The sequence below is a fragment of the Fukomys damarensis genome, unplaced genomic scaffold (genome assembly GCF_012274545.1).
Source record: "Fukomys damarensis isolate Sample0158 unplaced genomic scaffold, DMR_v1.0_HiC HiC_scaffold_3, whole genome shotgun sequence".
NCBI classification, from domain to species: Eukaryota; Metazoa; Chordata; class Mammalia; order Rodentia; family Bathyergidae; genus Fukomys; species Fukomys damarensis.
The window spans coordinates 7,561,625-7,575,448 of NW_022900915.1; the positions used below are offsets into that span (position 1 = coordinate 7,561,625).

The 13,824-nt window shown below is 36.2% G+C and overlaps 1 pseudogene; it reads left to right on the top strand.

Annotated features, from left to right (window-relative positions):
* The first annotated feature begins 9,780 nt into the window (after positions 1–9,780).
* Positions 9,781–11,062, top strand: LOC104864366 (annotated as a pseudogene).
* The last annotated feature ends 2,762 nt before the right edge of the window (positions 11,063–13,824 follow it).

A 13,824-nucleotide genomic window follows, 5' to 3' on the forward strand; every position in this document is an offset into this window, starting at 1 on the left:
CAAGTAACATTTTATGAAACAGGACAGTTGTGAACGCCTTAAGAACCCAATAAAATAATTTTCAAAACTATGAAGCAAACACTGATAGAAAGAGATGAAAAACCTGCAGTCATATCCTAGTAAGTTTTATCTAAGTACTCCCAGAAAATGACAAACACAAAGAAAGACGCGAGTATATCAAAGATTTGAATAATAGTGCACAAGCTTGAACTAATAAGCATATGGGTAAAATGTTATACACAAAATGTTGTATTAAAAATAGAGATTAGTCTTTTCACACATCTGGCATAATAAAAATAAGTTCTAAAAGAAATATTAAATCAAAATTTAATATCATAAAAGCCATGTTCATAATTCATTTTGCAAAAAAGTCCATGTTTAGAACTCCCTTCTCAAACATAATAAATTAACAACAATCAAATTATACCTGTAACCAGTATAGTATAACATACAACATTACAGAACTGTTGGTAAAATAGAAAACACTCAGTTCTTGAAAAGAAGGTAAATTACTAGAAGTTTGTGACTCCCTCTTTCAAACTAATCCTAGAGAAATAAAAAATAAGTAAATACCACAAAATAAAGGGAAACTGTATAAGTCTAAAAAAGTCATAAAATACTAAGAAAATTCTGACAATAATGAACTGGCAGCAAAAGGACAACTGAGAAAGAGGAGACAGACACCAAAGTGGAATAAAAACAAAGGTGTGACTTTTGAATGAGTACTTTTCTATCTTTTTAAATTTAACCTTATTTTATTAGTCCATATTTGCAGTACATGAATTTTACATTCACCCTAGAGAGTAAGAACAACGTGCTTTCACATCTTGGTTCTTTTTACTCCTCTTCTCCTCCTCAGCCACCTCCCTCTCTTCATTGCTAAATCCCCTTTACACATTTTCATTTTTACTGTTGTCATTATTGTTACTCTTATGTGGGCCATGTTTGAGACTTACAATGATTACATTCTCTTTGGGTATTCAGTACATGTACATGACACATCTACCTTCTCTTTCTACCAAATGGTCTGCCTGTTCTTCCTGAGAGGTTTGAAAAAGGTACCTAATAGCACCGCTAAGGAAAAACTGTCCATAAAACAAAACAAAACAAAAAAAACCACAATGCATAAGAGAGAAGAAAATCCCTATAAACACAAAACACACAAACCAAAAATCCTTACCAATAAAACTCATAACATATAAACAGAATTAATGGAGTGGATGCAGACCATATTTTAATAGTATGAAAATGTCAGTAAGCATAATTAAACATAATTTATATTTTGAAAGAGATAACAGAGGACATTAATATGAAAAAACAAATGAAAAATTACAAAAAAGTATAAAAAAGTAAAATTATAAAAAAGATAAAAAAATCAAATAATTAAATGAACTTGATAGCTGAAATGCATCATAGAATGAATACAACCTAAAAATAAATTAGAGAACTAATTAAATACTGTTCCCAAAGTTTAAATAATTCCCAATAATTAAGATTCTAAGTAATTAAAGAAAAAAATCTTGAAGTTAAAAAAAGTTAGTAAAATAGAAACAGAAAAATCAGATCTTAAAAATGTGAACTCTTTTAGTTGTTTTTGGATTTCAAATATAAGTATATTTTTTCCTGTGGGAAGTTTTGTTAGAAAATGTAAGTGATACAATCAACAAGCATATATTTATCAAATTAATAAAACCAAGGAGTTTATAAATAATAAAATTTTGAGGACACTTTCTCAACTATAATATGTAACTTTGTTTTATTTGTAAATACATTATTTTTAAAATATTATACAAAAGAAAATGAGAAAGAACATACAATGTTTGAAGATCATATCAAACTAATAATATATTTGGATTATCAGCCTGTGTTGAATAAATTTTTATTTCATATCCTTTTTTTCTGTCACATATATGTATATTTGAAATTTTTATTTAGTATTTTCATTTCTTGTTGTCATGTATGTTTGCAATCTTTAATTTAAAAAAAGTGCATTGTCATTCAGCATGCAGAAATGTTCACTGTACCAATTAAAGAGCAATGTAAAATACATTGTATGAAAAGGAATAAACATAAAAAGTATAAAAGCAAAACAATTTAAAAGAAAAAACTTGATCTCAGAAATCATAGAAATATCCTGTAAAAGTACTAATAAAACAGAAAAATCTTTACATGTATAATTTAAAAATAAAAGGGAATGAAGGAGACCTGCAGCAGCTTGTGACCCTCTGGTGGACTGCTTCATCTGCAAAGAGCAACAGGGGAACTTGGAAGCAGTGGGAGACACTCTGGTAGGCCCGCCCTTTCCACCCAATTCAGCACAGGAGCCCAGCCTCACCAACACAGCAGTTTCCATGCCCCGCTCAAAAACAAGAGAAAGAGGGCCTCTTAGAAGCTCCTAGATGAAAATTGAAGCCCAATGGAAATGAGAAGAAAATCTCTGTGATAAAGGCACACCACACCACCATAGTTGGTAAGTCAGAGGGACCAGCACCTCACATACAAACCTGGTCTAACTTTAGGTGAAAGAAAGACAGCTGGAACCTGCAGTAGTGCAACCCAGCAAGAGGTCAGAGATCTCAACTTGGGCCTTGCAGCCAGAAATCAGCCTGAACCTCAGGTGACAGCTCTTGGCTTGCAGACTAATTACCTTAGATCTGCACACTCCTGCCCATGCTGTCTATTGTGTCAAAAGAGGCATACCCTGAAGGAGGACCTCTATCTCTATTTGTATTTTTTATTTTCAAAATAATAGTTTTCTCTTATTTTTAATCATTTAAAAATTTTTCTTTTTCTTTTCTCAATTTTTTCCTTTTCTATATTCTTTTTCTTATCATCTTTTCTGTTTCTCTGTCTCTCACTCTTCCACCTTGATCTTAATTTCTCTCCCTTTGTGTTCTGTTCTTATCCTACTTTGAATTTATTTTCTTTCTTTTCCTTTTCTTCTCTTTTTCCTTCTCTCAATTGTCAGTTTTAACAGAAAGTGATTATACTCTCTAGCCTCCCTATTGCTCTGTGTTCTGTTCCTTTGTATATTTTGTTCTGTCTTCCCTTCTTCTCTTCAACAGCTTCCTAGAGTTTGTGTGATCTTCCTGTGTACTCTGACCTCACTTCTAACCTTTCTCTATCATATCTATCTAGTGCTCCCTCCCCAACTTCTTCTAAATCCCCACCCTGAAGGGTAAAGTTGCCATATTAAAGAGTTTATTCACTATAAACATATTTTAGGGTGGTCCTCAATTTTTACTTAGTTCACATAGTTAAAGACAATAGATTGATAACTACCACAAATTGTCATTTTCTAAACTGTGCTTGATGCTACCGTGTCCTGATTGTAACACTTGGGCTAAGGTGTTGTGACTGATCTAATCAGTTGTCCTCCCTGGTATTATGAAAATGAGATGGCCTCAGAGTTATTAGAGACTCAAACGTAAAGACCAGTTACATCTGGAAGATCAAAGAATTAACCCAGGGATTAAACCAAGGATAGTACCAATGACCAAAATAGAAATGAGAAGGCATTTAAACAAGGCATAAACTCAGACTTTCACCTCACCAAAGGTAAACCCTGGGGAAAATGAGGTGAAAAATTCTGACAGTCAATCATCTGGTCTAGAAAAATTCAAACAGAAATAATTTCCCAGATAAACATAGAGATAATGAGCAAAATGGAAGCCATGATTTGAGACACCAGAACAGAAAGTGACAAAAAGGTAGATGAGCTCAGGACCACAATAGAAGCCATGAAGGCCCAGCATAAGAAAGAAATGGAAACAATGAACGCCCAACATAGGAAAGAAATGGATGGGCCGGGGATTTAGTTCAGTGGCCTGCCTTGCAAGTGCAACGAGCCAAGCTCAATCCCCGGTACCAAAAAAAAAAAAAAAAAAAAAAAAAAAAAAAAAAAAAAACAGATATACGAGGCTCTAGAAAAATTCAAAACAAAAATAATTTCCCAGATAACCACAAAGAAGGTGAGAAGAATGAAAGACATGATTACAGACTCTAGAACAGAAACAGATTTAAAAAAAAAAAATAGATGACCTCAGGGGCCATTATAGAAACCATGAATGCCCAGCATAGAAAAGAACTGAAAGCCCAACATAGGAAAGAAATAGAATCCATGAAACAGATTCAAACAGGTATTCAGGAAATTAAAAACTCTATTGAAAGCATTTGCAGCAGAATGAATGAATGTGAAGTTAGAATTTCAGATATAGAAGATAAGATTGTGGTTGGAGACCATGAAAGAGAGATCTCTTAAGAACAGTATGGGATCATGAGAAATCAATCCAAAAACTCTCATATGATACAAAGAAAAATAATATAAGACTGATAAGAACCCTTGAAGTAGCAGGAGAAAGTACAAATGACATAAAAAAACTGTTCATGGAATTTATGAGAGAAAATTTCCTAACCAGAGGGGAAGAATTTGACATACAGATAATTAAGGCATATAGGACTCCAACTAGCCATGATTTTTTTAAAATTATTATTAAAATAATAAAGATCCCAGAATCCCTACAGAAGGATAAAATACTATAAGCAGTTAGAAAAAAGATACAAATCATATGCAAAGGAAAGCCCATCAGAATCACAGCAGACTTTTCTACACAAACCCTCAAATCAAGGAGAGCCTGGAAAGAGACATTTCAAGTACTGAAAAAAAAACAACCTCCAACCTAGACTGATGTATCCTGCAAAACTCTCTTTTGATATGGATGGGGAAATAAGATACTTCCATGACAAAGAACACCTGAGAAACCAGATATTATCAGACAAGATATAAAATAAATTCTATGCTATTTATGTAAAATATATAATATAAAATTTGAAAGTAAAAAGAAATGGGGTTCTAATCTAACACAAACAAATTGAAAGTTGATGTAGTTATATCAATCATACAAATTAGATTTTAAAGCATTTAAACATATTACTAGAAACAAAGAGACTTGAATTATTCTTAAAAGCAGTTTTCCAAAAAGATTTAGTGTTGTAAATTTGTACATCTGTAATAAATCAGACTCAATGTATATAAGACAAACATTGACCTAAGTATGAGGAGAAATATTCATAGCTATAAGACATCTCTCATTCATGAAAATGATGGGCTTTTCTTAATAACTGGTAAATCAAGAAAAAAACATTTAAAATACAGAAAACCTGAATATAGTAAAACTGAGTAAACATATATAAAACCACTCAAACAGAGATTGTACAACAAATTTTTGTTCAAGGACATATGAAATACTTCCCTAAAAATACTGTATGCTAGGTCATTGGAATATCTCACCAAATTTCTAAGACCAAAATCACATGGATTTCATCTATGTATTATCTGACAAACATGCAATTAAACTAGGGATAGAAAGAAAGAGGTAAGAAAGAAAAGACAAGAGAGAGAAAAATTTCTTATGTCTGGAAATGAAAAATGGACTTTAAGTAACCCATGAGTCAAAAAATAAAATGGAGAAAAAATTTTAATCAAATAGTATATAGAATACAATAAAAATCTGAAGTATCAAAATTTAGCAATTATGGATAAAGCAAGAAATTTACGTACTTATATGCATATTTAAGAGGATATAAAACCTATCAGTGAGCTAAATATTTCAATACAGTGGAAAATGAATAAAAAATTAAAGCCAACTAAAGTACAGAAAAGAAAACATTAGTAGAGATTAATAAAACAGATTAACAAATAAAACAAATAACAATTGGAGGGAAAAATGGTAAAATAGCAAAGAAATGGAAAATATGTAGAAAAATTGACTGGCATGTATACATATAAATATGCCTATTGTATCACTATATATTGAAATATATTAAAATATTCTAAATGCTCTTTGTTAAATATTTCATGGTGTATCCAAATTTATTAAACATTGAATTACACAATGATTGCATTCAGTTATGAGTAACAGTTGTAAGTAAGCAGTTACTTAAACTAGGACTTTATAATCTCTAAGTAGAGGGTGCAAGAGTTAGTTTATTTAATAGCTCAGGAATGTAAGGGAAATTTTGTTAGTGAGTCCATAACCTTTCTCTCCTAGTGGACTCATGACACTTGCAGCTCCAGCCATTACATCTGTGTTTCAGGGAGCAAGAAATAAGAAATGAACAAATCAGGGACAATATCTATACTGACAAAACAAAATTTTCTCTGAAATCCCTAGCATATATCTGATCACATCTCATTGGCCAGAATTGTGTCAATTGGCTTTACACTAATAAATTCAATTTTATTTGCTTTAGCTGGGAACACTGCTTCCCTCAATAAAATTGAGATTCTTCCAGAAAGAAGAGAATATTGGGCATGAAATAGCTTTCTAATAATTACCACAAATTATAAAATACTAATGATCTGTTTGAATGAACAGTATTCTACTGTCAAACATGAACTCATTGAAATATATACTCAATATTCTATGTAAAATTTAAAAATCAAGCTATATTTTTCTTTTTATGTGGGTTTCTCTGTGTAATCATGAAAGAGAAAACACAAAATAATTTGCAATACATTGCAATTTGAAAACAATAACCAGAAAAGAACTGTTGGGGACTAGGTTATGCAACTCAGATCTCATAGTCTTGAGGTTGATGTTTTATCTTGCCTTGGAAACAGGGAAGTATGTGGAAGGCCAGCTGTCCCCTGGCTATGGGCAAAATGCCCATGATCAGCAATGAGGAAAGACAGCATCTGCTGAGGACAGTTATTAATATACAGGCATTTGGGTATAGAGAAAATCTGGTTCCACATTGACTTAAAACTTATCCACCCATTCTCTATAGATGCTGTTCCATGAAATGCATGCCCCCGTGCTTCTCACTAGCTTACAAAAATGGGCCAACCATGGTGTCTATTCAAATCTGTCCACTAGAGGCAGGTCTCCTCCCAGTCTCCCCTTTATATCTTGAAAATTGTCTCTGTCATTTTTTTTTTATTCCTCATCATTCCCACTAAAATGTAGCTGAGGGTCTGATCAACACTCAATTTAAAAAAAAAAAAAAAGAACACCCTTAAATAGCTAAGTTGGCCGTATCATTTTTAATTTTTTTTGCACTTTTTGTTTATTTTTTCTATTTTTTTCCTGTGTAAATCTTTATTTTGGTAATTAAGCCAAGCAGCACAAGGACATGTATAAAATATGTCATGAAGACCAGTTTTCTATATCTTGGAGAGGTAGGCAGTCAGAATAATTTTACAGGACACACTACTCTGCTAGAAAATTTGATTTTACCTGTTGGATTTTTCCTTTTGTTTGTTTAAAACTTGTGTTTCACTTATTTATCTCCTTGTTTTATTGATTTTCAACATTAAAACTATTTCACAACCAAGTATCATTGAAAGATAGAGATGCAAATTTAATAACTGTTTACTTTCTATTTTGTTTCATAAATTCATACTGATTACCAATGTACAACCTTGATCATAATCTCCTCAGGCACAGGAAGACAGCATTCTTTTCAGGAAAAAGCCAATATATTATCTAAAGTTAATACTACTTACATTTGGGGTTTTTTTATTGATACATTTTAGGTATACAATACAGTTACATTCATCATCAGGATCTTGTACCTTTACATGACAGATCTAGGTTTCTATTTTTTCCCCATTCCCCTGCCCTCCCTTCACCCCCTTTACCCTTCTCTATTTACAAGGACTTTGTTTCCATTTTTTCTTTTTCTCTTAGTTTTTCTTTTCCCTTCTTACCTTTCCTCTACCCCTCCCACTTCCCCTACACCTCTAGACCTTTTATTTCTATTATAAAATATCAATTATATATTTTGATCCCTATTTACAGTTAGCTTATCATACCAGAGAAACTATTCAGTAATTACATGTGTGTCCCATTAATTATATTTAAGAGTATATCCTCAATGTGCATCCACTTAGCTATAAATGTCTCTAATTTCTCATTCTTTGTGCCTGAGTAGTACTCCATTTTATTTAAACACACACACACACACACACACACACAAACACACACACACAATCTTCTTTATCCAATCTCCAGCTGATGTGCAATTGGGCTTCTTCCAAGCTTTAGCTATTACAAACTGTGCCACTATAAACATGGGTGTGCATATATCACTGTGGTATGGTTCTTTTAATTCTTTTGGAAAGATTCCCAACAGGGCAATAGCTGGGTCAAATGGGACCTCTAATCCTAGTTGTTTGAGGTATCTCCATATTGATTTCCAAAGTGGTTGCAATCCCATCAACAATGGAGAAGGGTCCCATTCTCCCCACAACCCTGCCAACTTTTGTTATCAGTTTATTTCTTATTATCAGCCACTCTTTGTGGAGTGAGGTGGAATCTCAGTGTTGTTTTCATCTGTAATCTCTTGAATGACCAGTGATGTTAAATGTTTTTTTCATATATTTATTTGCTGCTTTTACTTCTTTTTCTGAGAAATGTCTGTTCATTTTCGGATGCCCATTTTTAATTGGGTCTTTATATTTGTCAGGCCTAATTCTTTTGAGTTCTTTATATATTCTAGGTAGTAGATCTTTGTCTGAGGAGCAGCTGGTAAAAATATTTTCCCACATTGTAGGTTGTCTCTTAGCTCTGTTGGTAGTTTCTCTTGCAGTGCAGAAACTTTTTAAAAAGATGAGATACTTACAACTGTTTTAAATTGATATTTAAAATCAAAATAATGATTTGAACATTTTATCTCCCCCTCCCCCCCCACTCTCCATCATGCAGTTTAATTACAAAAAAAAAAAAAAAAAAAAAAAAAAAGAAGGGACGCACAGAACAAAAAAAAAAAAAAAAAAAAAAAAAAAGCAGAGGCGGGATCCTGAGACAGAAGATGAAACTTAATCCAATTTCTCCTGAGGCTCACCTTCAAAAATATATCGTTTTCCCCTTGCCACTTCATTTTTAGCGCTGCTAGTTTGATTTTTAGTGCTGCTAGTTTGATCTTCAGCTTACCAATAACTTCTTCCTATCAATTGGAGATAAGAAAGCATATGAACTGAGGCCAACAGGAGTATATGAAATATTTGATACCCTGAAGCCGGCACCTAATTCTTACTATTTCCTTGAGGTGATTTGCCTCAAAGCAGTGAATCTTAAAGAAATTTCCTCACATGTGAGGATGACAATTCAAATTTATCTCAATGGACTGCCATAAAAACATAAATGAAATACTTAAATGGAAAGAACTCTAATATTAAAATGCATGAATCAAAAAGGAAAAAAAATATTTTTCTCTATTATTACTGTTTGGCAATGGAATACAGCAGCAAAATCCTACTTATAAAATACACAAGAATTTCTACATATTTTTAATAATCTTAGCTTATATCACATTTTCAAAGCATTTCCATCTTTTGGGTCATGAAGTAGCATGTAATCTAAAGGTTCATCCACAAAAAGCATTTATTGTTAGCCCAGCACGGTAATACATTTCTGTAGTTCCAGCGCTCTGGGAGGCTGAAGCAGAAGGATCACAAGTTTCAACCCAGCCTGGAAGACTTACTGAGACTCTGTTTCAAAATAAAAAATAGAAAAGGGGGTTGAGTATGCAGCTCAGTGCAAAAGTCCTGAATTCATTCAAAAAGAAAATCATTATTGATTCAGAAGAAGGCTCTTTATTTCTTTTGGCTAGAACCCTGTCTAAAAGTTTAACTCTACTGAGATAACACACCGTGAACACTTTCACATGAGTCATAATTTGTCTCCTGGCTTGACCCGCTGGTGAAGATTGTCCCGACCCCAGGCCAGCGGTGCAGCCGGTGGCTGCTATGAGCCGGCGTCTCCTCAGCCGCTCGCGATGGCCGGCTACCTGTGGGTCCCACGCTTGCTCCTCGGGGCCTCAGGCCCTGGGCTAGCCTGGGAGCTGGCCATCCTGTCCACCCCTGGCTTGCAGGAGCCACCGCGGCACCACTACGCTGATGAGAGGATCAGGTGTCTACGCCGGCGGTGATGGACGGCGACGAGACGGCCCGCACCATCTTGCAGTTCATCGAGGAGAAGCTCACCCTGCTCCATGTGGACGTCCAGCTCCAGGACGTCGACCTCGGGGGCCCGCATCGTGAGCACCAGGTCACCACTGACTCTGCGCTGGCCACCCAGAAGTACAGCGTGGCTGTCAAGGGCGTCACCGCCCCCCGCCGTGAGGCCTGCGTGGAGAGTTCAAACTAAAGACTGAACTCCGCAACACCCTCAGGGCGCGATCTGCCGAGAGCCCTTCGTCCGGCCCCGCGCCTCGGCCCCCGGCCGGCCCCAGCCCGTCTCCATAGCAGACACGCACACACCAGAGCGAGGCCACCGACTTCCGCGTGGACAGCCCTGGCGCGTTCCAGATAGTCTTCAACCAGAAGCATGGCAGCGGGGCCAAGGGGTGAGAGGTGTACAACTTCCCTGCGGGCAGCATGGGCACGGGCAGTGCAACAGCCGATGAGTCCGCCTGAGGTTCCACGGGGGCTGCTTCCAGTACACCATCCGGAAGTGGCCGCTGTGCAGGAGCTCCGAGAACACCATTCCGAAGGCCCGCGACGGGCGCTTCAAGGACGTCTTCCAGATCTTGGACAAGCACTACAAGACAGACTTTGACAAGCCTGAGATCTGGTACGAGCACCGGCTAATCGATGACATGGTGCCCAGGTCCTCAAATCCTCCAGCGGCTTTGTGCGGGCCTGCAAGAACCACAACGGAGATGTGCGGTCAGGCATCCTGGTGCAGGGCTTTGGCTCCCTTGGCTGGATGATGTCCGCACTGGTCTGCCCAGGTGGGAAGACTATCAAGGCAGAGGCTGCTCACGGGACCATCGCTCGCCACTGTGGAGAGAACCAGAAGGGCCAGGCTTCCAGCACAACTCCATAGCCAGCATCCTTGCACGGACTCCTGTCCTGGAGCACCGCGGTAAGCTGGGCAGGAACGAGGACCTCATCAGGTTTGCGCAGATGCTGAGGTGTGTGGGGAAACTGGAGAGTGGAGTCGTGACGAGGACCTGGCAGGCTGAGCAATGAGAAGCTGAACGCGCACTTCCTGAACACCACCGATCTCTGGACACCATTCATAGCAACCTGGACAGAGCGCTGGACAAGCAATAGGGAGGCAATGCCTGTCGCAAGCGCCCTGGGCAGGGCGAGTGACCGCGGCTTGCACGGTCATGCAGCGTGGGTGAGCTCCACAGCACTCTGGGCAGCCTTTCTAGGGGACATTTTGACAAGCGAGATGTTTCTAGGAGAATTGCATGCATTTCCCCTCATGGTGGTGTGGGGCAGAAAGTGTGCTTTACCGCAGCAGTTAACATATCCTGCACGCTCTAATTTATATTGCCTTTGGAACACGTGGTATTATTCTCAGCTATTAAAAAGCTCTTCCCAAAAAAAGACTGTCCCATCAGATGGCTTTTTGTTAATTTTATTAATAAAAGTTCCAGTAAAAGTGATTAGATCCGCTTGAACCACCAGTGGTACAAGCTATGGGAATGTGTTAACTAGAAACTGCAGGGTAAAGAATATTGATAAAGGTTACATAAGAGTGGAATACCTAAAAATTCTGTCCTAAAATTCTTCTGAAGAAAACAATATTCTTTAAAGAAGGAGTCTCCATATCTTCATCTTTCAAAGGGACGCATATATATTGTTATGCCTGCCACAACAAGGAGGCCAAAAGCAATAAGGATGTGTATATAGTTCTAAGAATATTGCTGGAATCAATCTCCCGCCTCTCCTATTTTTTTTTTACTTTGAAATTCTGACTGAAGACCAATAAAACTCTCCTTCACTATCTTACAAGAGATAATTAACTGACCTTGATACATAGCCCTTTACATGAGCAGTTTTTGAAAACATACAGTGTATACATATATATATATATATATATATACACACACACACATATATATATATCTGTACACACACACACACACATATATATATATATATTTGATTAATTTCTCTTTAAAACTCTGTATCTTATCAAAGTGAAATTAGGTCACTCAATTGAAAGGAAAAAAAAATCCTGATGGAGGATTAGGTACATATGCCTTCCAGTAGTGCATAAAATCTTTTACTTAGGTCCTGGTGTCTGGCGTAACATAGTTCTCGGGTATACTCACTCTACCAAGAAGAAGCATTTGAATAGCAAAGCTGGCATTTTGGCCTGTAGCCAAGTATTGCATTCTGTTCAATTTTAAATGTTTTATTTTTATTATCTATACAACATATGCTGATTATAAAATCAAAGACTATTAGACAAGAGGTTGTTATCATAATAAAAAGATTCCCTCACCTCAATCCTTCTTAGTCTCACATGTTTCCTTTTTAAACTAGGGTATGTTTGCAATGTATAAGAGTAATAGTTTGGGGAATGGGCAGATGCATGTAACATAACTTGATCCTTTTAGAACAGTTTACACCCTTCTCCCTTACATTTTCCATCCCCCTGCTCCAATGCCACTAAGCCAACATTATGCTGATACGAAAATAAGATACTCAATGAAAAAGGAAAACTTCAGGCCAATATCCTTGATGAACATAGAAGCAGTAATTCTCAATAAGATACTTGTGAACAGAATTCAGTGACGCATTAAAAAGATCATACATCATAACTAAGTCACTTTCATCCCAAGGATGCAAGTATGGTACAACTTTTAAAATAATAACTCTAAAGCACTACAGACATAAATAAAATTAAGGACAAAATTTACATTATTATTTCAACACCAAAAAACCTTCAACAGAATCTAACACCCCCTTCATAGATATTTAAATTGACAAAGATAGACATAGCAAGATACTATTTCAAAATGATAAAAGCGATATATGACAACCCACAGGAACATTGTACTGAATGGAGAAAAACTGAAAGCATTTCCTCTGAAATCAAGAATGAGAAAAGGGTGTCTACTCTCACCACTCCTGTTCAATACAGTACTCAAAATCTTTGCCACAGTAATCAAGTAAGATAAAGACAAAAGAAATATGATAAGAAAGGAAGAAATCAAGTTAAACCTATTTACAGATATGACTCTACATAGACAATCTCCTCCAAAAAAATTCCTCCAGAAGAGTTAGATCTGAGAAAAAAATTCATCAAAGCAGTATGATACAAAATTAACACACAAAAATCAATAGCATTCATGTGCAGCAAATAATGACCTCATAAAGAAATCAGAAAAGTAATGTTATTCATGATAGCTTTAAAACATGAAACACCTAATCATCAACCTAACCAAGAAAAGGGGAAACCTCTATAATGAAAACTACAGAATTCTAAAGAAAGAAACTGAAGGGGATGTTAGGGAATGGAAAGACATTCCTTGTTCTTGGATCAGCCGAATAGTATTAAAATGGCCATAATGCCAGAAGAGAACCATAGGTTTAATGCAATATCTATTTAAATATCAAAAACACTTTCACAGAATGAGAAAGAATTCTTAAAATTCATAGGGAACCAGAAGAAATCCAAAATAGCCCACGCAATTCTGAGCAAAATGAGCAAAGTGGGAGAGATTAGATTTCAAATTATATTACAAATCTATAGCAACAAAATTACCATGATATTGGCCCCCCAAAAATAGATACATAGACTACTGGGCTACAGCAGAAGACACGGGAGCGTTCCATTGCTCATCTCTCCTTCAGGTGTGTGACCCAGTGTTCACTGTCGGATCTCCCACACAAAAGCCAGGAACGGCATCAACACGAAAAGATGAAAACAAAGTCCTTGTACATAGGGAGGAGTGGAGGGGAGTGGGGGAAAAGTAAGAACCAAGATAGGTTATGGAAAGGCACAAATTTCCAGTGACGAAGTCACTATATTATATATCTAAGATGGACCAATAAAATGAAATTTTAAAAAAATG